Source organism: Camellia sinensis, chromosome 2 (genome assembly GCF_055761805.1).
Source record: "Camellia sinensis isolate YWXY chromosome 2, ASM5576180v1, whole genome shotgun sequence".
Lineage (NCBI taxonomy): Eukaryota > Viridiplantae > Streptophyta > Magnoliopsida > Ericales > Theaceae > Camellia > Camellia sinensis.
In genome coordinates this window covers 2287115-2310394 of record NC_138962.1, presented here as the reverse complement: position 1 = coordinate 2310394, position 23280 = coordinate 2287115, and positions in this window count along the sequence as shown.

Genomic DNA, 23280 nt, shown 5'->3' with positions numbered 1-23280 from the left:
ATTTTTCTATTCAACTTCCTTTTTTATTTAATTTCCAAATAAATCGTTAAGGCATAATGGTTTCTTAAAGAACTTCCATTTTTAATTTTATGCAACTTCCGTTTTAATTTTTATTTAACTTCCTCTTTTGTTCCGTTTTCTTTTCTGCTCAACTTCCTTTTTTATTTAATTTCCAAATAGATCGTTAAGGTATAGTGGTTTCTGGATTGAACTTCAATTTGATTTTTATTCAACTTCCACTTTTATTCAGTTTACTTTTCTATTAAACTTCCCTTTTTATTTAATTTCCAAATAGGTCGTTAAGGTACAGTGGTTTCTAGAATGAACTTCCATTTTTAATTTTCTGACTCTTCCATTTTTTTTTATTCGACTTCCATTTTTATTCAAGTCAAATTTCTATGAAAATTCCTTTTTTATTTAATTTCCAAATAAATCGTTAAGGTATAGTCGTTTTTTGAATGAACTTCCAATTTTAATTTTCTGCAACTTCCATTTTTATTTCTATTCAAATTCTTTTTTTATTCAAGTTTTTTTCTATTCAACTTCCTTTTTTATTTAACTTCCAAATAGATCGTTAAGGTATAGTGGTTTCTGGATTGAACTTCCATTTTTAATTTTATGCAACTTTCACTTTTAATTTTTTTCAACTTCCATTTTTATTCAATTTACTTTTCTATTAAACTTCCTTTTTTATTTAATTTCCAAATAGATCGTTAAGGTATGTTGGTTTTCTTGAATGAGCTTCCATTTATAATTTTCTGCAACTTCCATTTTTATTCAAGTTATTTTTCTATTCAACAACCTTTTTTATTTAATTTCCAAATAGATCGTTAAGGTATAGCGGTTTCTTCAATGAACTTCCGTTTTTAATTTTCTGCAGCTTCCATTTTTATTTTTATTTCACTTCATTTTTCATTCTAGTTTCTTTTCTACTCAACTTCCTTTTTTATTTAATTTCCAAGTAGATCATTAAGGTATAGTGGTTTCTTGATTGAACTTCCATTTTTAATTTTATGCAACATTCATTTTTATTTTTATTCAACTTCCATTTTTATTCAATTTACTATTCTATTAAACTTCCTTTTTTCTTTAATTTCCAAATAGATCGATAAGGTATATTGGTTTCTTGAATGAACTTCCATTTTTAATTTTCTGCAACTTCCTTTTTTATTTTTATTCGACTTCCATTTTTATTCAAGTCATGTTTCTATGAAACTTTCTTTTTGATTTAATTTCCAAATAGATCGTTAAGGTATAGTGGTTTTTTGAATGATCTTCCATTTATAATTTTCTGCAACTTCTATTTTTATTTTTATTCAACTTCCATTTTTATTCAAGTTATTTTTCTATTCAACTTCCTTTTTTATTTAATTTCCAAATAGATCGTTAAGGTATAGTGGTTTCTTGAATGAACTTCCATTTTTAATTTTCTACAACTTCCATTTTAATTTTTGTTTCACTTCCTTTTTTGTTCAGGTTTCTTTTCTACTGAACTTCCTTTTTTATTTAATTTCCAAATAAATCGTTAAGGTATAGTGGTTTCTGGATTGAACTTCCATTTTTATTTTTATTTAACTTCCATTTTTATTCAATTTACTTTTCTATTAAACTTCCTTTTTTATTTAATTTCCAAATAGATCGTTAAGGTATAATGGTTTCTTGAATGAACTTCCATTTTTAATTTTCCGCAACTTCCATTTTTGTTTCTATCCAACTTCTTTTTTTATTCAAGTTTCTTTTTCTATTCAACTTCCTTTTTTATTTAATTTCCAAATATATTGTTAAGGTATAGTGGTTTTTGGATTGAACTTTCATTTTTAATTTTATGCCGCTTTCGCTTTTATTTTTATTCAACTTACATTTTTATTCAATTTACTTTTCTATTAAACTTCCTTTTTTATTTAATTTCGAAATAGATCGTTAAGTAGAGTGGTTTCTTTAATGAACTTCCATTTTTAATTTTAGGCAAGTTATTTTTCTATTCAACTTCCTTTTTTATTTAATTTCAAAATAGATCGTTATGGTATAGTAGTTTCTGGATTGAACTTCCATTTTTAATTTTATGCAAGTATCATTATTATTTTTATTCAACATCCATTTTTATTCAATTTATTTTTCAATTAAACTTCCTTTTTTATTTAATTTCCAAATAGATCGTTAAGGTATAGTGGTTTCTTGAATGAACTTCCAATTTTAATTTTTTGTAACTTTCATTTTTATTTCTACTCAACTTCTTTTTTTATTCAAGTTTCTTTTTTATTAAACTTCCTTTTTTATTTCATTTCCAAATAGATCGTTAAGGTATAGTTGTTTTTGGATTGAACTTCCATTTTTATTTTAATGCAACGTTCATTTTTATTTTTATTCAACTTACATTTTTATTTTTATTCGACTTCCATTTTTATTCAAGTTATTTTTCTATTCAACTTCCTTTTTTATTTAATTTCCAAATAGATCGTTAAGGTATAGTAGTTTCTTGAATGAACTTCCATTTTTAATTTTCTGCAACTTCCATTTTTATTTTTATTCGACTTCCATTTTTATTCAAATTACTTTTCTATTCAACTTCCTTTTTTATTTAATTTTCAAATAGATCTTTAAGCTATAGTAGTTTCTTGAATGAACTTCCAATTTTAATTTTCTGCAACTTCCATTTTTATTTCTATTCATCTTCTTTTTTTATTCAAGTTTCTTTACATGTTAACGACAAAAGCAAATGCCCTAAAGGCTTACAAATTTCCAAGTTAACACTTGGTTACCACAAAAGAGTGCTAACTCATTTACACATTAAGCTCTTGTCTTGAATTTACATGTAATACATCAAAATAAAACGACAAAGTGTGTCCGCCTCTAGCCTCCCAAGCTATGTCCTTGGAGGTGGCATGCTACCTGTACCTGAAAATGATATTCCCATATAAGGTGAGCCACAGCCTAGTAGAAACATACTAAACCAAATATGAACAATGACTAAAAGATTAGCAGTTGATAGATGGTCAACACTGATACTTTCCCTTATCACACTTTACATTTTCATGACATACAAGTCCATATTACAACTCATTTTCCAATTCCTTTCAATTCTCAAATTGCAACCATGGCTCAGAACCTGGCCAAACAACTCATATGAGACAATAACTCATATCAAACACTTCCCATTTCATATTAGATAAGCATACTAGCTATATCACACAACAACAGATAAGCATACAAGCTATATCACCACTTCCACAGATATGCATATGAGCACTATCATACTTCCAATGACAAGCATATGAGCTCTGTCAATACATCACTAAATAAGCATATGAGCTCTATCTATGGAGTCCATCCCCTATCTCCTCCCAACACATCCGGTTTAGAGGTCCATCCCCTATCTTCCCCTAAACCGTGGAGTACATCCCCTATCTCCTCCAACACAACACAATGCATATAAACAACAATTATACACATCATCACACAATACATAAATTTAATGTATTCTTTCAATCGTCAATCTCAATGACACATTCCAGTGATTAGTTTCAGTTTGCCGAACCATCATGCATTGTCTACAACAATCACGACTATCCTCCACCGATAGCCCAAAGCAGTTATTTCTATACAGAAAATAAATGCAACAATGGATATATAATCAACATTCCAACTAGGTGAGCGATAAATAATCCAACTACACCCTTTAACCCCTTCCCTTTCCAATTTCCACATTTCTCAAATCAATTCCTCATTTCCAACGATTAATTATACAAATTAATCAACCAATGTAATTAGGGCATTTTCCATAATTAACATTACAACCCTTAGGTTCCATTTTCATTGATGTTTTATAATTAATTTCACTTTTCCCATGCCAAACATGCATCTAGGCTTTATTATAGTTAAAACCCCAACTCTTGTAAATTTACACAAATGCCCCAAACTTTCACCAAATTACCAAACCAACCCCAACATCTCAAAATACTAAAATTTAAAGACAAAATCCATAGAGAGGAGTAGGATATCCCTACCTCAAATTCGGAGCCCCAAGGGAGAAGATGACAAAACCCAACGTGCTCCAAATCCCGAAATTTTCAGATTAAAATGTAGCCCTCGATGATCAACAACTTTTTTTTTGTAAAGGCCAAAGATGAGCAAATCACTCCTACTAGATCAAAACCTAGAGAGAAGGTAGAGTTCTAGAGTGAGAGGCTCAACAATGGTGTTTTTGGAAAAGTAAGAGAGAGAAGAGAAAGTGAAAAAGTGATTTGAAAAGTCAAAACTCGGAACTTAAACCCAGTCGCCCCGCCTCGAGCGTCACTCACAGACTCCCGCTCGAGCGTCAACAATCCCGCTCGAGCAGCGGATACACGCTCCTAGAACTTTTACAGAACCAGGTCTCCGCTCGAGCTTCCAACTCCCCGCTCGAGCGGCACTCCCACAATCCCGCTCGAGCGGCCAATACCACGCTCGAGCGTCCAACACTGCACAGGAAATACTGGATGGGTGAAATTCCCGCTCGAGCGCCAAAACCCCCGCTCGAGCGGACAGGTCAAAATCTGGGCAACTAGTTTTGGTTTCTAAACTCAACCAACCTGTAACAAACCTGCCCAACACATCCTATAACCCAAATATGAAGTAAAAAGGATATAAACAAGATAATAATCAACTACCAACATCCACGGACACATGTCCGGATCATTGTACAACAAGGGTAAACCCGGGATCGCTATAACCTTCCCCCCTTAAAGAATTTCGTCCCCGAAATTAAGCACAAGTTTTCAAAAACAGGTTTTCCTCCATTTTAAACAATGTTACATTTTAACATTCAACAATTCGACCCATTACCGGTCATCCCATCCCTTTAACAAGAGGCATTTCACAATATCTAAACAACATATGTACTTTCAACATGCATCAACATTACGCATTTCCTTTCCAATTTCAACAATATATTCGACATATATAATGTTACATTCAACTTCCACATGAGGCAAGTTCCAAAACATATTTTCAATAAACCAAAACATTTTCAATGTTTCGCAACTTAAGACATATATAAAAGCTCTTAAGTCCAACAATGGTTCAAAATCTAAATACAAGATTACATATCAACAAACAAGTCCGGATATTTCTCACGGACTTCCAACTCACGTTCCCAAGTGGCTTCCTCCACTCCGTGATGTTTCCACAAGACTTTCACCAAAGGAATGGTCTTGCCACGCAGGACCTGATCCCGCCTATCCAAGACCCGAACCGGTCTCTCCTCATACGAGGCATCCTCATCTACCTCTAAATCGGTCCAATCCAATACATGTGATGGATCTGGCTCATACTTCCGAAGCATACTCACATGAAACACGTCATGAACTCCGGACAACTGCGGCGGTAAAGCTAACCGATAAGCAACCTCGCCAACCCTCTCAAGGATCTCAAAAGGACCAATAAATCGAGGGGATAACTTCCCACTCTTCCCAAACCTCATCAAACCTCGCCTAGGTGATATCTTCAGAAAGACATGATCACCTACCTCAAACGCCAAAGGCCTCCTCCTACGGTCAGCATAAGATTTCTGACGACTCTGGGCTGTAACAAGCCTCCTACGGATAAGCTCAACTTTCTCCGTCGTCTCCCTAACCAATTCCGGACCCAACAAAGGTGCATCACCCACCTCGGCCCAACAAACTGGAGACCTACACGGTCGGCCATACAAGGCCTCAAACGGTGCGATACCGATGCTAGACTGAAAACTGTTGTTGTAGGCAAACTCTACCAATGGTAAGTGCCTCTCCCACGTCCCACTGAAGTCCAGGACACAACCCCGAAGCATATCCTCGAGGATCTGAATAGTACGCTCAGACTGCCCGTCAGTCTGCGGATGGTAAGCCGTACTAAAGGTCAACTTAGTACCCAATGCACTCTGCAAGCTCTGCCACAACCTAGCAGTAAAACGAGGGTCTCTATCTGAGACGATCGTCACTGGGACCCCGTGCAATCTCACTATGTCCCGAATATACAAGTCGGCAAGATGATCTACCGAATCTCTCACGCGCATAGGAATGAAATGCGCCGACTTAGTCAACCGGTCTACAACCACCCAAATAGCATCACTACTCCGCTGAGTCCTCGGAAGACCCATGACGAAGTCCATAGTGACATGCTCCCACTTCCACTCGGCAATAGGGAGGGGTTGCAACAAACCCGCTGGCCTCTGATGCTCGGCCTTCACTTGCTGGCAAGTAAGGCACTTTGATACGAAAACAGCCACATCTCTCTTCATACCCTGCCACCAAAACTAGTGACCCAAATCCCGATACATCTTAGTACCTCCGGGATGCACCGCAAGACGTGAATGGTGAAACTCTCGGAGTACTTCCTCTCGGCAAGACTCCGGCACAAACAAACGGCCTCGGTATCTCACACTCAGGTCAGGATACACCGTCAAACTGTTCTCAACCTTCCCACTGGAGATCCTCTCTCGGAAGGACTCTACCTCAAGGTCACCTCTCTGTGCCTCTACCACTCTAGTCACAAGTGTAGGCTGCGCGACAACGGAAAACAAGGCTGCAGCCTCAACAGATTCGCCCAGTAGCAAATCAAACTCGCCAAGAGCTCCCAACATCTCCCATTCTCGGATGGCAATACAAGCTACATCACTAATGGATTTCCTACTTAGGGCATCGGCCACAACATTGGCCTTTCCCGGGTGATAATGCAACTCAAAGTCGTAGTCCTCAATGAACTCCATCCATCTCCTCTGCCTCAAATTCAAGTCTCTCTGTGTAAACAGATACTTCAAACTCTTGTGGTCCGAGAACACTTCGAACCTCTCACCATAAAGGTAGTGCCTCCAGATTTTCAAGGCAAAGATCACTGCTGCTAACTCTAGGTCGTGAGTAGGGTAATTCTTCTCGTGAATTTTCAACTGACGTGAGCCATAAGCTACCACGCTCCCCTCTTGCATCAACACACAACCCAAACCCTCTCGTGAGGCATCACAATAAACCGCATAACCCAACCCTCTCTCCGGAATAATCAACACCGGAGCGGTGGTCAAACTAACTTTCAACTCTTGGAACGACTTTTCACAAGTCTCATTCCACACAAACTTGACCCCTTTCTGCGTCAATCTAGTCAAAGGCGAAGCTAGCCTGGAGAAATCTTTCACAAACCGACGGTAATACCCAGCTAATCCCAGAAAACTGCGGATCTCAAACACACTCTTAGGCTGTGCCCAATCTTGCACAGCCTCAGTCTTGGATGTATCAACAGACACCCCTTTCCCGGATACCACATGGCCTAAGAATTTCACCTCTCCTAGCCAGAATTCACACTTCCCAAACTTGGCATACAGCCTATGGGCTCTAAGCAACTCAAGCACCACTCTCAAGTGTCCCTCGTGCTCCTCCTCAGAAGGCGAATAGATAAGAATGTCGTCTACGAAAACGACTACAAAATGATCCAAGAATTCCCGGAAGATTCGGTTCATCAAGTCCATAAAGACTGCCGGTGCATTGGCAAGCCCGAATGGCATTACCAGAAACTCATAATGGCCATACCGCGTACGGAATGCCGTCTTAGGAATATCCTCCTCTCTGACCCTCAACTGGTGGTAACCCGATCTCAAGTCTATCTTAGAGAAACAACGGGAACCCTTCAACTGGTCAAACAAATCATCTATATGGGGCATAGGGTACTTATTCTTGACCGTAGCCCGATTCAACTTCTGGTAGTCTATACACAATCTTAAGGCACCATCTTTCTTTTTAGCAAAGAGGGCCGGTGCTCCCCACGGTGAAACACTAGGGTGAACAAAACCCTTATCTAGCAATTCCTGGAGCTGAACTTTCAACTCAATCAACTCTGCTGGAGCAAAACGGTAAGGTGCCATAGAAATCAGTGCCGTGCCGGGCACTAAATCAATAGAGAACTCGATCTCCCGATGGGGTGGCAAACTAACGAGATCCTCGGGAAAGACGTCCGAGTAATCACAAACTACCCTCGGCAAAACAACCTGGGTTTCATCACACTCACCACTCTCAAAGGTAGCAAGAAGACCACTAAGTTCACTTCGCCCTCGCGAATCATACCCCGGTGGCAAAACACTACCAACCCGGTCTCCCAAGAAATGGAACCACTCCCCGCTCAAGGTACATAACGTGACCCTCTGGCGGTAGCAATCGATAACAGCTCGGTATGACGATAGCCAGTCCATACCCAAAATAACATCAAAGCCCTTCATGGGCATGACAACAAACGGAAAAGGAAGCCTATGGTCGGCGACCTCTATATCACAACCTCTAACACCTTGTTTCAAAAGCAACTCACCACCAAGTGACACTACACAAATAGGAGATGCTAACTGTGCTAACTCCAATTCCAAAACAGATGCAAATGCAGTAGATACAAATGAATGAGATGCACCCGTGTCAATCAACACACTAGCAACCGAGTTGCAAAACAGAAAAGTACCTCTCACTACCGATGGAGCCGGTACTAAATCCTGCGCGGTAACAGCATACACGCGCCCCGTAGGCCCCTAATCAACCTGTTCACCTCTAGGAGCATACGACTGCTGCACTGACTGGGACGACGAAGCCCCCGGATTGGCCCTCGAGGCCTGCACAGACTGAGCTGGCTGAAATCCCTGCGTCTGTCTATAACCAGACGCTCCCGAAGTAGCACTCAACTGTGGGAAATACCTCTTCAGGTGCCCAGGCTGACCACACTGATAACAAGACAAAGGCTGGCCTCTGCCCTGACCTTGGCCCTGAGGTCTAGCTGATGAAGAAGCAGCTCGCTGACCCCCTCCCTTCTGCGGGCAAACTGAAGACTTGTGACCCAACTGGCCACACGCAAAACAAGTCAGGCCTCCCTGACTACCCCTCCCCGAGCCTGCACTCGGCACCGGAAAGGTCGATCTAGTAACTCCACCCTGAGACTGCTGAGGGTAAGAACCCTTCTGCCTCCTGCCATCACCCTGACCATCTTGGCTCCTCTTGGAGCCTCTCTGCCCTTCATCCTCCTCCTGCATCATGAGCTCCATATGAGCTGAAGCATCCACTAAATGTCTATACTCTCAGATGTAAGACCCACCAACTCTCAGCTTGAGGCCCCGCCTCAACTTCCGTTCAAACTCATAGCAACGGCGTTCTTTGGACGCCACCAACTCAGGTGCAAACTTGGACAAACTAGTGAATGTGGCCTCAAACTCTGCCACAGACATACCTTGCTGATTAAGCCGGCTAAACTGATCCCTCAGCTTCTCCCTAGCCACTGCAGATAAGAACCTTTCCTGGAAAGCATTTACAAATGCCTCCCATGTACCACCCACACGAGCCTTCTCGTACTTCCACCATTGACCCGCATCCCCCTTCAGCTGGAAGGATGCCAAGGTCACTTTCAGTACCCCCGTCCTCGATGCCAAGCATCTCGAACGTCTTACTCATTTGCTCTAGCCACTCATCAGCCTTCAGTGGCTCCTTGGGATCACCAACAAATTCGTCCGGATTAGACTGGAAGAATTCCCTCTTCAAGAAAGAAGGCCCTGCCTCAGCTACCTGATTCCCTGCTCTGAGAATACCCAAAGCCCCTGCTATCTCTCGTGCCAAAGCACTCATAGCCTGCTGACCCGCTGGCTCGGCCACGTTGGCCTGACCAACTCCCTCCTGTACTGTCGGAACCTCCTCCGGTAACGGTACTTCTTGCCTCGCAGGCCTACCGCGCCTAGCACCTCTTCCTCGTCCTGACATCCTAATAAAGGTAATACAGAACGTTAGCACATTCACAAATGTGCCAAAACTAAACACTCACGTCCTAATGCATGGGCAACTGTAATTCACTCCATGTAAGCACATAAACACATAAGCACTTACGAATTTCATTTCCGGATAATGATAGTCCCGAGGCGTTACTAGAGTTCCGGTTAGAAACAGCATTGATCAAGTGCCTTTCCAACAAGACTCCCAGAAACCCAAGGATTCAATCAACATCCTAGAAACTACATTCCATACCCACATAATCACATAAGCATGTTATCAATTAAGCATATAGCATATGACACTACATCTGAGTCTCTATCAAGCGAGACAAACCCATTGTGATACTAATCACTTCCCACGTACCCAAAGTATTCGAACCCGGTATGCTCTGATACCAAGTTGTAACGCCCTCAAAATAACAATATTAAACCCATCAATAAAGACATGCATTGATAAGTAAAAGTTCTACAGTCTTTCATTTATCAGAATTTCATTACAAAAAGTATTACATGTTAACGACAAAAGCAAATGCCCTAAAGGCTTACAGCTTTCCAAGTTAACACTTGGTTACAACAAAAGAGTGCTAACTCATTTACACATTAAGCCCTTGGCTTGAATTTACATGTAATACATCAAAATAAAACGACAAAGTGTGTCCACCTCTAGCCTCCCAAGCTATGTCCTTGGAGGTGGCATGCTACCTGTACCTGAAAATGATATTCCCATATAGGGTGAGCCACAGCCCAGTAGAAACATACTAAACCAAATATGAACAATGACTAAAAGATTAGCAGTTGATAGATGGTCAACACTGATACTGTCCCTTATCACACTTTACATTTTCATGACATACAAGTCCATATTACAACTCATTTTCCAATTCCTTTCAATTCTCAAATTGCAACCATGGCTCAGAACCTGGCCAAACAACTCATATGAGACAATAACTCATATCAAACACTTCCCATTTCATATTAGATAAGCATACTAGCTATATCACACAACAACAGATAAGCATACAAGCTATATCACCACTTCCACAGATATGCATATGAGCACTATCATACTTCCAATGACAAGCATATGAGCTCTGTCAATACATCACTAGATAAGCATATGAGCTCTATCTATGGAGTCCATCCCCTATCTCCTCCCAACACATCCGGTTTAGAGGTCCATCCCCTATCTTCCCCTAAACCGTGGAGTACATCCCCTATCTCCTCCAACACAACACAATGCATATAAACAACAATTATACACATCATCACACAATACATAAATTTAATGTATTCTTTCAATCGTCAATCTCAATGACACATTCCAGTGATTAGTTTCAGTTTGCCTAACCATCATGCATTGTCTACAACAATCACGACTATCCTCCACCGATAGCCCAAAGCAGTTATTTCTATACAGAAAATAAATGCAACAATGGATATATAATCAACATTCCAACTAGGTGAGCGATAAATAATCCAACTACACCCTTTAACCCCTTCCCTTTCCAATTTCCACATTTCTCAAATCAATTCCTCATTTCCAACGATTAATTATACAAATTAATCAACCAATGTAATTAGGGCATTTTCCATAATTAACATTACAACCCTTAGGTTCCATTTTCATTGATGTTTTATAATTAATTTCACTTTTCCCATGCCAAACATGCATCTAGGCTTTATTATAGTTAAAACCCCAACTCTTGTAAATTTACACAAATGCCCCAAACTTCCACCAAATTACCAAACCAACCCCAACATCTCAAAATACTAAAATTTAAAGACAAAATCCATAGAGAGGAGTAGGATATCCCTACCTCAAATTCGGAGCCCCAAGGGAGAAGATGACAAAACCCAACGTGCTCCAAATCCCAAAATTTTCAGATTAAAATGTAGCCCTCGACGATCAACAACTTTTTTTGTAAAGGCCAAAGATGAGCAATCACTCCTACTAGATCAAAACCTAGAGAGAAGGTAGAGTTCCAGAGTGAGAGGCTCAACAATGGTGTTTTTGGAAAAGTAGGAGAGAGAAGAGAAAGTGAAAAAGTGATTTGAAAAGTCAAAACTCGGAACTTAAATCCAGTCGCCCCGCTCGAGCGTCAAACACCCCGCTCGAGCGTCACTCACAGACTCCCGCTCGAGCGTCAACAATCCCGCTCGAGCGGCGGATACACGCTCCCAGAACTTTTACAGAACCAGGTCTCCGCTCGAGCTTCCAACTCCCCGCTCGAGCGGCACTCCCACAATCCCGCTCGAGCGGCCAATACCACGCTCGAGCGTCCAACACTGCACAGGAAATACTGGATGGGTGAAATTCCCGCTCGAGCGCCAAAACCCCCGCTCGAGCGAACAGGTCAAAATCTGGGCAACTAGTTTTGGTTTCTAAACTCAACCAACCTGTAACAAACATGCCCAACACATCCTATAACCCAAATATGAAGTAAAAAGGATGTAAACAAGATAATAATCAACTACCAACATCCACGGACACATGTCCGGATCATTGTACAGCAAGGGTAAACCCGGGATCGCTATAGGTAATTTCCATTTTTAATGGTGGTTTTTTGAATGAATTTCCATTTTTAATTTTCTACAACTTCCATTTTTATTTTTAAGTAACTTCCATTTTTATTCAAGTTACTTTTCTATTCAACTTCCTTTATTATTCAATTTCCAAATAGATCGTTAACGTATAGTGGTTTCTGGATTGAACCTCCATTTTTAATTTTATGCAACTTTCATTTTTATTTTTATTCAACTTCCATTTTTTTTCAATTTATGTTTCTATGAAACTTCCTTTTTTATTTAATTTCCAAATAGATCGTTAAGGTATAGTAGTTTCTTGAATGAACTTCCATTTTTAATTTTCTGCAACTTCCATTTTTATTTTTATTTAACTTGCTTTTTCATTCAAGTTTCTTTTCTACTCAACCTCCTTTTTTATTTAATTTCCAAATAGGTCGTTAAGGTATAGTGGTTTCTGGATTGAAATTCCATTTTTAATTTTAAGCAACTTTCATTTTTCTTTTTATTCAACTTCCGTTTTTATGCAATTTACTTGTCTATTAAACTTCCATTTTTATTTAATTTCCAAATAGATCGTTAAGGTATAGTGGTTTCTTGAATGAACTTGCATTTTTAATTTTCTGGAACTTTTATTTATATTTTTATTCAACTTCCATTTTTATTCAATTTACTTTTCTATTCAACTTCCTTTTTTATTTAATTTCCAAATAGATCATTAAGGTCTAGTGGTTTTTTGAATGAATTTCAATTTTTAATTTTCTGTAACTTCCATTTTTATTTTTAAGTAACTTCCATTTTTATTCAAGTTACTTTTCTATTCAACTTCTTTTTTTTATTCAATTTCCAAATAGATCGTTAACGTATAGTGGTTTCTGGATTGAACTTCCATTTTTAATGTTATGCAACTTTCATTTTTATTTTTATTCAACTTCCACTTTTATTCAATTTACTTTTCTATGAAATTTCCATTTTTATTTAATTTCTACATAGATCGTTAAGGTATAGTGGTTTCTTGAATGAACTTCCATTTTTAATTTTCTGTAAGTTCCATTTTTATTTTTATTGACTTCCATTTTTATTCAAATTATTTTTCAATTCAACTTTCTTTTTTATTTAATTTTCAAATAAATCGTTAAGGTATAGTGGTTTCTTGAATGAACTTCCATTTTTAATTTTCTGCAACTTCCATTTTTATTTCTATTCAACTTCTTTTTTTATTCAAGCTTCTTTTCTGTTCAACTTCCTTTTTTATTTAATATCCAAATAGATCGTTAAGGTATAGCGGTTTCTTGAATGAACTTCCATTTTTAATTTTCTGCAACTTTTATTTTTATTTTTATTTTTATTCAACTTCCATATTTATTCAATCTACTTTTCTATTCAACTTCCTTTTTTATTTAATTTCCAAATAAACGTTAAGGTATAGTGGTTTCTTAAATGAATTTTCATTTTTAATTTTCTGTAACTTCCATTTTTATTTTTAAGTAACTTCCATTTTTATTCAAGTTACTTTTCTTTTCAACTTCCTTTTTCATTTAATTTCCAAATAGATCGTTAACGTATAGTGGTTTCTGGACTGAACTTCTATTTTTAATTTTATGCAACTTCCATTTTTGTTTTTATTCAACTTCCATTTTTATTCAATTTACTTTTCTATTATACTTCCTTTTTTATTTAATTTCCAAATAGATCGTTAAGGTATAGCGGTTTCTTGAATGAACTTCCATTTTTAATTTTCTGCAACTTTTATTTTTATTTTTATTTTTATTCAACTTCCATTTTTATTCAATCTACTTTTCTATTCAACTTCCTTTTTTATTTAATTTCCAAATAAACGTTAAGGTATAGTGGTTTCTTGAATGAATTTTCATTTTTAATTTTCTGTAACTTCCATTTTTATTTTTAAGTAACTTCCATTTTTATTCAAGTTACTTTTCTTTTGAACTTCCTTTTTCATTTAATTTCCAAATAGATCGTTAACGTATAGTGGTTTCTGGATTGAACTTCCATTTTTAATTTTATGCAACTTTCATGTTTATTTTTATTGAACTTCCACTTTTATTCAATTTACTTTTCTATGAAATTACATTTTTTATTTAATTTCCAAATAGATCGTTAAGGTATAGTGGTTTCTTGAATAAACTTCCATTTTTAATTTTATGCAACTTCCACTTTTATTTTTATTTTTATTTTTATTCAACTTCCATTTTTATTCAATCTAATTTTCTATTCAACTTCCTTTTTTATTTAATTTCCAAATAAACGTTTAGGTATAGTGGTTTCTAGAATGAATTTCCATTTTTAATTTTCTGCAACTTCCATTTTTATTCAATTTACTTTTCTTTTCAACTTCCTTTTTCATTTAATTTCCAAAAAGATCGTTAACGTATAGTGGTTTCTGGATTGAACTTCTATTTTTAATTTTATGCAACTTCCATTTTTATTTTTATTCAACTTCCATTTTTATTCAATTTACTTTACTATTATACTTCCTTTTTTATTTAATTTCCAAATAGATCGTTAAGGTATAGTGGTTTCTTGAATGAACTTGCATTTTTAATTTTCTGGAACTTTTATTTCTATTTTTATTCAACTTCCATTTTTATTCAATTTACTTTTCTATTCAATTTCCATTTTTATTTAATTTCCAAATAGATCATTAGGGTATAGTGGTTTTTTGAATGAATTTTCATTTTTAATTTTCCGCAACTTCCATTTTTATTTTTAAGTAACTTCCATTTTTATTCAAGTTACTTTTCTATTCAACTTCCTTCTTTATTCAATTTCCAAATAGATCGTTAACGTATAGTGGTTTCTGGATTGAACTTCCATTTTTAATTTAATGCAACTTTTATTTTTATTTTTATTCAACATCCACTTTATTCAACTTCCACTTTTATTCAATTTACTTTTCTAAGAAATTTCCTTTTTTATTTAATTTCCAAATAGATCGTTAAGGTATAGTGGTTTCTTGAGTGAACTTCCATTTTTAATTTTCTGTAAGTTCCATTTTTTTTTTTAAGTAACTTCCATTTTTATTCAAGTTACTTTTCTATTCAACTTCCTTTTTTATTCAATTTCCAAATAGATCGTTAACGTATAGTGGTTTCTGGATTGAACTTTCATTTTTAATTTTATGCAACTTTCATTTTTATTTTTATTCAACTTCCAGTTTTATTCAATTTTTTTTTCTATGAAATTTCCTTTTTTATTTAATTTCCAAATAGATCATTAAGGTATACTGGTTTCTTGAATGAACTTCCATTTTTAATATTCTGCTACTTCCATTTTTATTTCTATTCAACTTCATTTTTTATTCAAGCTTCTTTTCTAATCAACTTCCTTTTTTATTTAACATCCAAATATATCATTAAGGTATAGCGGTTTCTTGAATGAACTTCTATTTTTAATTTTCTGCAACTTTTATTTTTATTTTTATTCAACTTCCATTTTTATTCAATCTACTTTTCTATTCAACTTCCTTTTTTATTTAATTTCCAAATAAATCGTTAAGGTATAGTGGTTTCTTGAATGAATTTCCATTTTTAATTTTCTGCAACTTCCATTTTTATTTTTAAGTAACTTCATTTTTATTCAAGTTACTTTTCTTTTCAACTTCGTTTTTCATTTAATTTCCAAATAGATCATTAACGTATATTGGTTTCTGGATTGAACTTCTATTTTTAGTTTTATGCAACTTCCATTTTTATTTTTATTCAACTTCCATTTTTATTCAATTTACGTTTCTATTATACTTCCTCTTTTATTTAATTTCCAAATAGATCGTTAAGGTATAGTGGTTTCTTGAATGAACTTGCATTTTTAATTTTCTAGAACTTTTATTTATATTTTTATTCGACTTCCATTTTTATTCAATTTACTTTTCTATTCAACTTTCTTTTTTATTTAATTTCCAAATAGATTATTAAGGTATAGTGGTTTTTTGAATGAATTTCCATTTTTCATTTTCCGCAACTTCCATTTTTATTTTTAAGTATATTCCATTTTTATTCAAGTTACTTTTCTATTCAACTTCCTTTTTTATTTAATTTCCAAATAGATCGTTAACATATAGTGGTTTCTGGATTGAACTTCCATTTTTAATTTTATGCACCTTTCATTTTTATTTTTATTCAACTTCCACTTTTATTCAATTTACTTTTCTTTGAAATTTCCATTTTTATTTAATTTCCAAATAGATCGTTATGGTATAGTGGTTTCTTGAGTGAACTTCCATTTTTAATTTTCTGCAAATTCCATTTTTATTTTTATTCGACTTCCACTTTTATTCAAATCATTTTTCTATTCAACTTTCTTTTTTATTTAATTTCCAAATAGATCGTTAAGGTATAGTGGTTTCTTGAATGAACTTCCAATTTTAATTTTCTGCAAGTTCCATTTTTATTTTTATTCGACTTCCATTTTTATTCAAATCATTTTTCTATCCAACTTTCTTTTTTATTTAATTTCCAAATTGAACGTTAAGGTATAGTGGCTTCTTGAATGAACTTCCATTTTTAATTTTCTGCAACTTCCATTTTTATTTCTATTCAACTTCTTTTTTTATTCAAGCTTCTTTTCTATTCAACTTCCTTTTTTATTTAATATCCAAATAGATCGTTAAAGTATAGCGGTTTCTTGAATGAACTTCCATTTTTAGTTTTCTGATACTTTTATTTTTATTTTTATTCAACTTCCATTTTTATTCAATCTACTTTTCTATTCAACTTCCTTTTTTATTTAATTTCCAAATAAATCGTTAAGGTATAGTGGTTTCTTGAATGAATTTCCATTTTCAATTTTCTGCAACTTCCATTTTTATTTTTAAATAACTTCCATTTTTATTCAAGTTACTTTTCTATTCAACTTCCTTTTTTATTCAATTTCCAAATAGATCGTTAACGTATAGTGGTTTCTGGATTGAACTTCCATTTTTTATTTTATGCAACTTTCATTTTTATTTTTATTGAACTTCCTTTTTTATTTAATTTCCCAATAGATCGTTAAGGTATAGTGGTTTCTTGAATGAACATCCATTTTTAATTTTCGGCAACTTCCATTTTTATTTTTATTCGACTTCCATTTTTATTCAAGTCATTTTTCTATTCAACTTCCTTTTTTATTTAATTTCCAAATAGATCGTTAAGGTATATTGGTTTCGGGATTGAACTTCCATTTTTAATTTTATGCAACTTTCATTTTTCTTTTTATTCAACTTCCGTTTTTATGCAATTTACTTGTCTATTAAACTTCCATTTTTATTTAATTTCCAAATAGATCGTTAAGGTATAGTGGTTTCTCGAATGAACTTGCATTTTTAATTTTCTGGAACTTTTATTTATATTTTTATTCAACTTCCATTTTTATTCAATTTACTTTTCTATTCAACTTCCTTTTTTATTTAATTTCCAAATAGATCGTTACGGTATAATGGTTTCTGGATTGAACTTCCATTTTTAATTTTATGCAACTTCCGTTTTTATTTTTATTCGACTTCCATTTTATTCAACTTATTTTTCTATTCAACTTCCTTTTTTATTTAATTTCAAAATAGGTCGTTAAGGTATAGTGGTTTCTTGAATGAACTTCCATTTTTAATTTTCTGCAACCTTTATTTTTATTTTTATTCAACTTCCATTTTTATTCAATCTACGTTTCTATTCAACTTCCTTTCTTATTTAATTTCCAAATAGATCGTTAAGGTATAGTGGTTTCTTGAATGAATTTCCATTTTTAATTTTCTGCAACCTCCATTTTTATTTTTAAGTAACTTCCATTTTTATTCAAGGTACTTTTCTATTCAACTTCTTTTTTCATTTAATTTCCAAATAGATCGTTAACGTATAGTGGTTTATGGATTGAACTTCCATTTTAAATTTTATGCAATTTTCATTTTTATTTTCATTCAACTTCCATTTTTATTCAATTTAGTTTTCTATTAAACTTCCTTTTTTATTTAATTTCGAAATAGATCGTTAAGATAGAGTGGTTTCTTGAATGAAATTCTATTTTTAATTTTCTGCAAATTTTATTTTTATTTTTATTCGACTTCCATTTTATTCAACTTATTTTTCTATTCAACTTCCCTTTTTATTTAATTTCGAAATAGATCGTTAAGGTATAGTGGTTTCTTGAATGAACTTCCATTTTTAATTTTCTGCAACCTTTATTTTTATTTTTATTCAACTTCCATTTTTATTCAATCTACGTTTCTATTCAACTTCCTTTCTTATTTAATTTCCAAATAGATCGTTAAGGTATAGTGGTTTCTTGAATGAACTTCCATTTTTAATTTTCTGCAACCTTTATTTTTATTTTTATTCAACTTACATTTTTATTCAATCTACGTTTCTATTCAACTTCCCTTTTTATTTGATTTCCAAATAGATCGTTAAGGTATAGTGGTTTCTTGAATGAATTTCCATTTTTTTATTTTCTGCGACCTCCATTTTTATTTTTAAGTAACTACAATTTTTATTCAAGGTACTTTTCTATTCAACTTCCTTTTTCATTTAATTTCCCAATAGATCGTTAACGTATAGTGATTAATGGATTGAACTTCTATTTTTAATTTTATGCAATTTTCATTTTCATTTTTGTTTTTATTCAATTTACTTTTCTATTAAACTTCCTTTTTTATTTAATTTCCAAATAGATCGTTAAGGTATAGCGGTTTCTTGAATGAACAACCATTTTTAATTTTCTGCAACTTCCATTTTTATTTTTATTCGGCTTCCATTTTAATTTAAGTCATTTTTCTATTCAACTTCCTTTTTTATTTAATTTCCAAATAGATCGTTAAGGTATAGTTGTTTCTTGAATGAACTTCCATTTTTTATTTTCTGCGACTTCCATTTTTATTCCAGTCATTTTTCTACTCAACTTCCTTTTTTATTTAATTTCCAAATAGATCGTTAATGTATAGTGGTTTCTGGATTGAACTTCTATTTTTAATTTTATGCAAGTTTCATTTTTTTTTTGACTTCCATTTTTATTCAATTTACATTTCTATTAAACTTCCTTTTTTATTTAATTTCCAAATATATCGTTAAGGTATAGTGGTTTTTTCACTGAACTTCCATTTTTCATTTTCTGCAACATCCATTTTTATTTTTATTCGACTTCCATTTTTATTCAAGTTATTTTTCTATCCAACTTCCTTTTTTATTTAATTTCCAAACAGATCGTTAAGGTATTGTGATTTCTTGAATGAACTCCCATTTTTAGTTTCTGCAACTTCCATTTTTATTTTTATTCGACTTCCATTTTTATTCAAGTCATTTTTCTATTCAACTACCTTTTTTATTTAATTTCCAAACAGATCGTTAAGGTATAGTGGTTTCTAAAATGAACTTCGATTTTCAATTTTCTACAACTTTTATATTTATTTTTATTCAACTTCCATTTTTATTCAAGTCATTTTTCTATTAAATTTCTCTTTTTATTTAATTTCCAAATAGATCGTTATGGTATAGTGGTTTCTGGATTGAACTTCCATTTTTAATTTTCTACAACTTTCGCTTTTATTTTTATTCGACTTCCATTTTTATTCAATTTACTTTTCTGTTAAACTTCCTTTTTTATTTAATTTCCAAATTGATCGTTAAGGTATAGTGGTTTCTTCAATGAAATTCCATTTTTAATTTTCTGCAACTTCCATTTTTATTTTTATTCGACTTCCATTTTTATTCAACTTATTTTTCTATTCAACTTCCTTTTTTATTTAATTTCCAAATAGATCGTTAAGGTATAGTGGATTCTTGAATGAACTTCCACTTTTAATTTTCTGCAACTTCCATTTTTATTTTTATTTAACTTCCTTTTTCATTCCAGTTTCTTTTCTACTCAACTTCCTTTTTTATTTAATTTCCAAATAGATAGTTAAGGTATAGTGGTTTCTGGATTGAACTTCCACTTTTAATTTTATGCAACTTTCAATTTTATTTTTATTCAACTTCCATTTTTATTCAATTTAGTTTTCTATTAAACTTCCTTTTTTATTTAATTTCCAAATAGATCGTTAAGGTATAGTGGTTTCTAGAATGAACTTCCATTTTTAATTTTCTGCAACTTCCATTATTATTTTTATTTGACTTCCTTTTTTTTCAAGTCATTTTCCTATTCAACTTCCTTTTTTATTTAATTTCCAAATAGATTGTTAAGGTATAGCGGTTTCTAGATTGAACTTAGATTTTTAATTTTATGCAACTTTCGTTTTTATTTTTATTCGACTTCCATTTTTATTCAATTTACTTTTCTATTAAACTTCCTTTAACGTCCTATTTGGAAATTAAATAAAAAAGAAAGTTCACTATAAAAATAACTTGAATAAAAATGGAAGTCGAATAACAATAAAAATGGAAGTTGCAGAAAATTAAAAACGGAAGTTCATTCAAGAAACCACTATAACATAACGATCTATTTGGAAATTAAATAAAAAAGGAAGTTTAATAGAAAATTAAATTGAAAAAAAATGGTAATTGAATAAAAATAAAGATGAAAGTTGCATAAAATTTAAAATGGAAGTTCAATCCAGAAACCACTATACCTTAACGATCTATTTGGAAATTAAATAAAAAAGGAAGTTGAGTAGAAAAGAAACTTGAATGAAAAAGGAAGTTAAATAAAAATAAAAATGGAAGTTGCAACAAATGAAAAATGAAAATTCATTCAAGAAACCACTATACCTTAACGATCCATTTGGAAATGAAATAAAAAAGGAAGTTTAATAGAAAAGTAAATTGAATAAAAATGGAAATTGAATAAAAATAAAAATGAAACTTGCATAAAATTAACAATGGAAGTTTAATCCAGAAACCACTCTACGTTAACCATCTATTTGGAAATTAAATAAAAAAGGAAGTTGAATAGAAAAGTAACTTGAATAAAAATGGAAGTTGCAGAAAATTAAAAATGGAAGTTCAATCCAGAAACCAGTATACCTTAACGATCTATTTGGAAATTAAATAAAAAAGGAAGTTGAGTAGAAAAGAAACTTGATTGAAAAAGGAAGTTAAATAAAAATAAAAATGGAAGTTGCAGAAAATTAAAAATGGAAGTTCATTCAAGAAACCACTATACCTTAACGATCTATTTGGAAATTAAATAAAAAAGGAAGTCGAATAGAAAAATGAATTGAAGAAAAATGGAAGTCGAGTAAAAATAAAAATGGAAGTTGCTTAAAATTAAAAATGGAAGTTCATTCAAGATACCACTATAACTTTACGATCTATTTGGAAATTCTATAAAAAAGAAAGTTTAGTAGAAAAGAAAATTGAATAAAAATGGAAGTTGAATAAAAATAAAAATGGAAGTTGAAGAAAATTAAAAATGGAAGTTCATTCAAGAAACCACTATACCTTAACGATCTATTAGCAAATTAAATAAAAAAAGAAGTTGAATAGAAAAATAAAGTGAATAAAAATGGAAGTTGAATAAAAATAAAAATGGAAGTTGCATAAAATTAAAAATGGAAGTTCATTAAAGAAACCACTATACCTTAACGATCTATTTGGAAATTAAATAAAAAAGGAACTTTAATAGAAAAGAAAATTGAATAAAAATGGAAGTTGAATAAAAATAAAAATGAAAGTTGTGTAAAATTGAAAATGTAAGTTAAATCCAGAAACATTTATACCTTAACGATCTATTTGGAAATTAAATAAAAAAAGGAAGTTGAATAGAAAAGAAGCTTGAATATAAAAAGAAGTTGAATAGAAATAAAAATGGAAGCTGCAGAAAATTAAAAATGGAAGTTCATTCAAAGAACCACTATACCTTAACGTCCTATTTGGAAATTAAATAAAAAAGAAAGTTCACTATAAAAATAACTTGAATAAAAATGGAAGTCGAATAACAATAAAAATGGAAGTTGCAGAAAATTAAAAATGGAAGTTCATTCAAGAAACCACTATAACATAACGATCTATTTGGAAATTAAATAAAAAAGGAATTTTAATAGAAAATTAAATTGAAAAAAAATGGTAATTGAATAAAAATAAAGATGAAAGTTTGCATGAAATTTAAAATGGAAGTTCAATCCAGAAACCACTATACCTTAACGATCTATTAGCAAATTAAATAAAAAAGGAAATTGAATAGAAAAATAACTTGAATAAAAATTGAAGATGAATAAAAATAAAAATCAAAGTTGCATAAAATTAAAAATGGAAGTTCATTAAAGAAACCACTCTACCATAACGATCTATTTCGAAATTAAATAAAAAAGGAAGTTGAATAAAAAAGAAACTTGAATAAAAAAGAAAGTTAAATAAAAATAAAAGTGGAAGTTGCAGAAAATTAAAAATGGAAGTTCATTGAAGAAACCACTATACCATAACGATCTATTTGGAAATTAAATAAAAAAGGAAGTCGAATAGAAAAATGACTTGAACAAAAATAGAAGTCAAATAAAAATAAAAATGGAAGTTGCATAAAATTAAAAATGGAAGTTCATTCAAGATACCACTATACCTTAACGATCTATTTGGAAATTCAATAAAAAAGGAAGTTTAGTAGAAAAGTAAATTGAATAAAAATGGAAGTTGAATAAAAATAAAAATGGAAGTTGCATAAAATTAAAAATGGAAGTTCATTAAAAAAACCACTACACCTTAACGATCTATTAAATAAAAAAGGAAGTTTAATAGGAAAGTAAATTGAATAAAAATGAAAGTTGAATAAAAATAAAAATGGAAGTACAATCTAGAAACCACTATACCTTGACGATCTATTTGGAAATTAAATAAAAAAAGATGTGGAGTAGAAAAGAAAGTTGAATAAAAAAGGAAGTTAAATAAAAATAAAAATGGAAGTTAATTCAAGTAACCACTATAGCTTAACCATCTATTTGGAAATTGAATAAAAAAGGAAGTTGAATAGAAAAATAACTTGAATAAAAATGGAAGCTGAATAAATATAAAAATGGAAGTTCCATAAAATTAAAAATGGAAGTTCATTAAAGAAACAACAATACCTTAACGATCTGTTTGGAAATTAAATAAAAAAGGAAGTTTAATAGA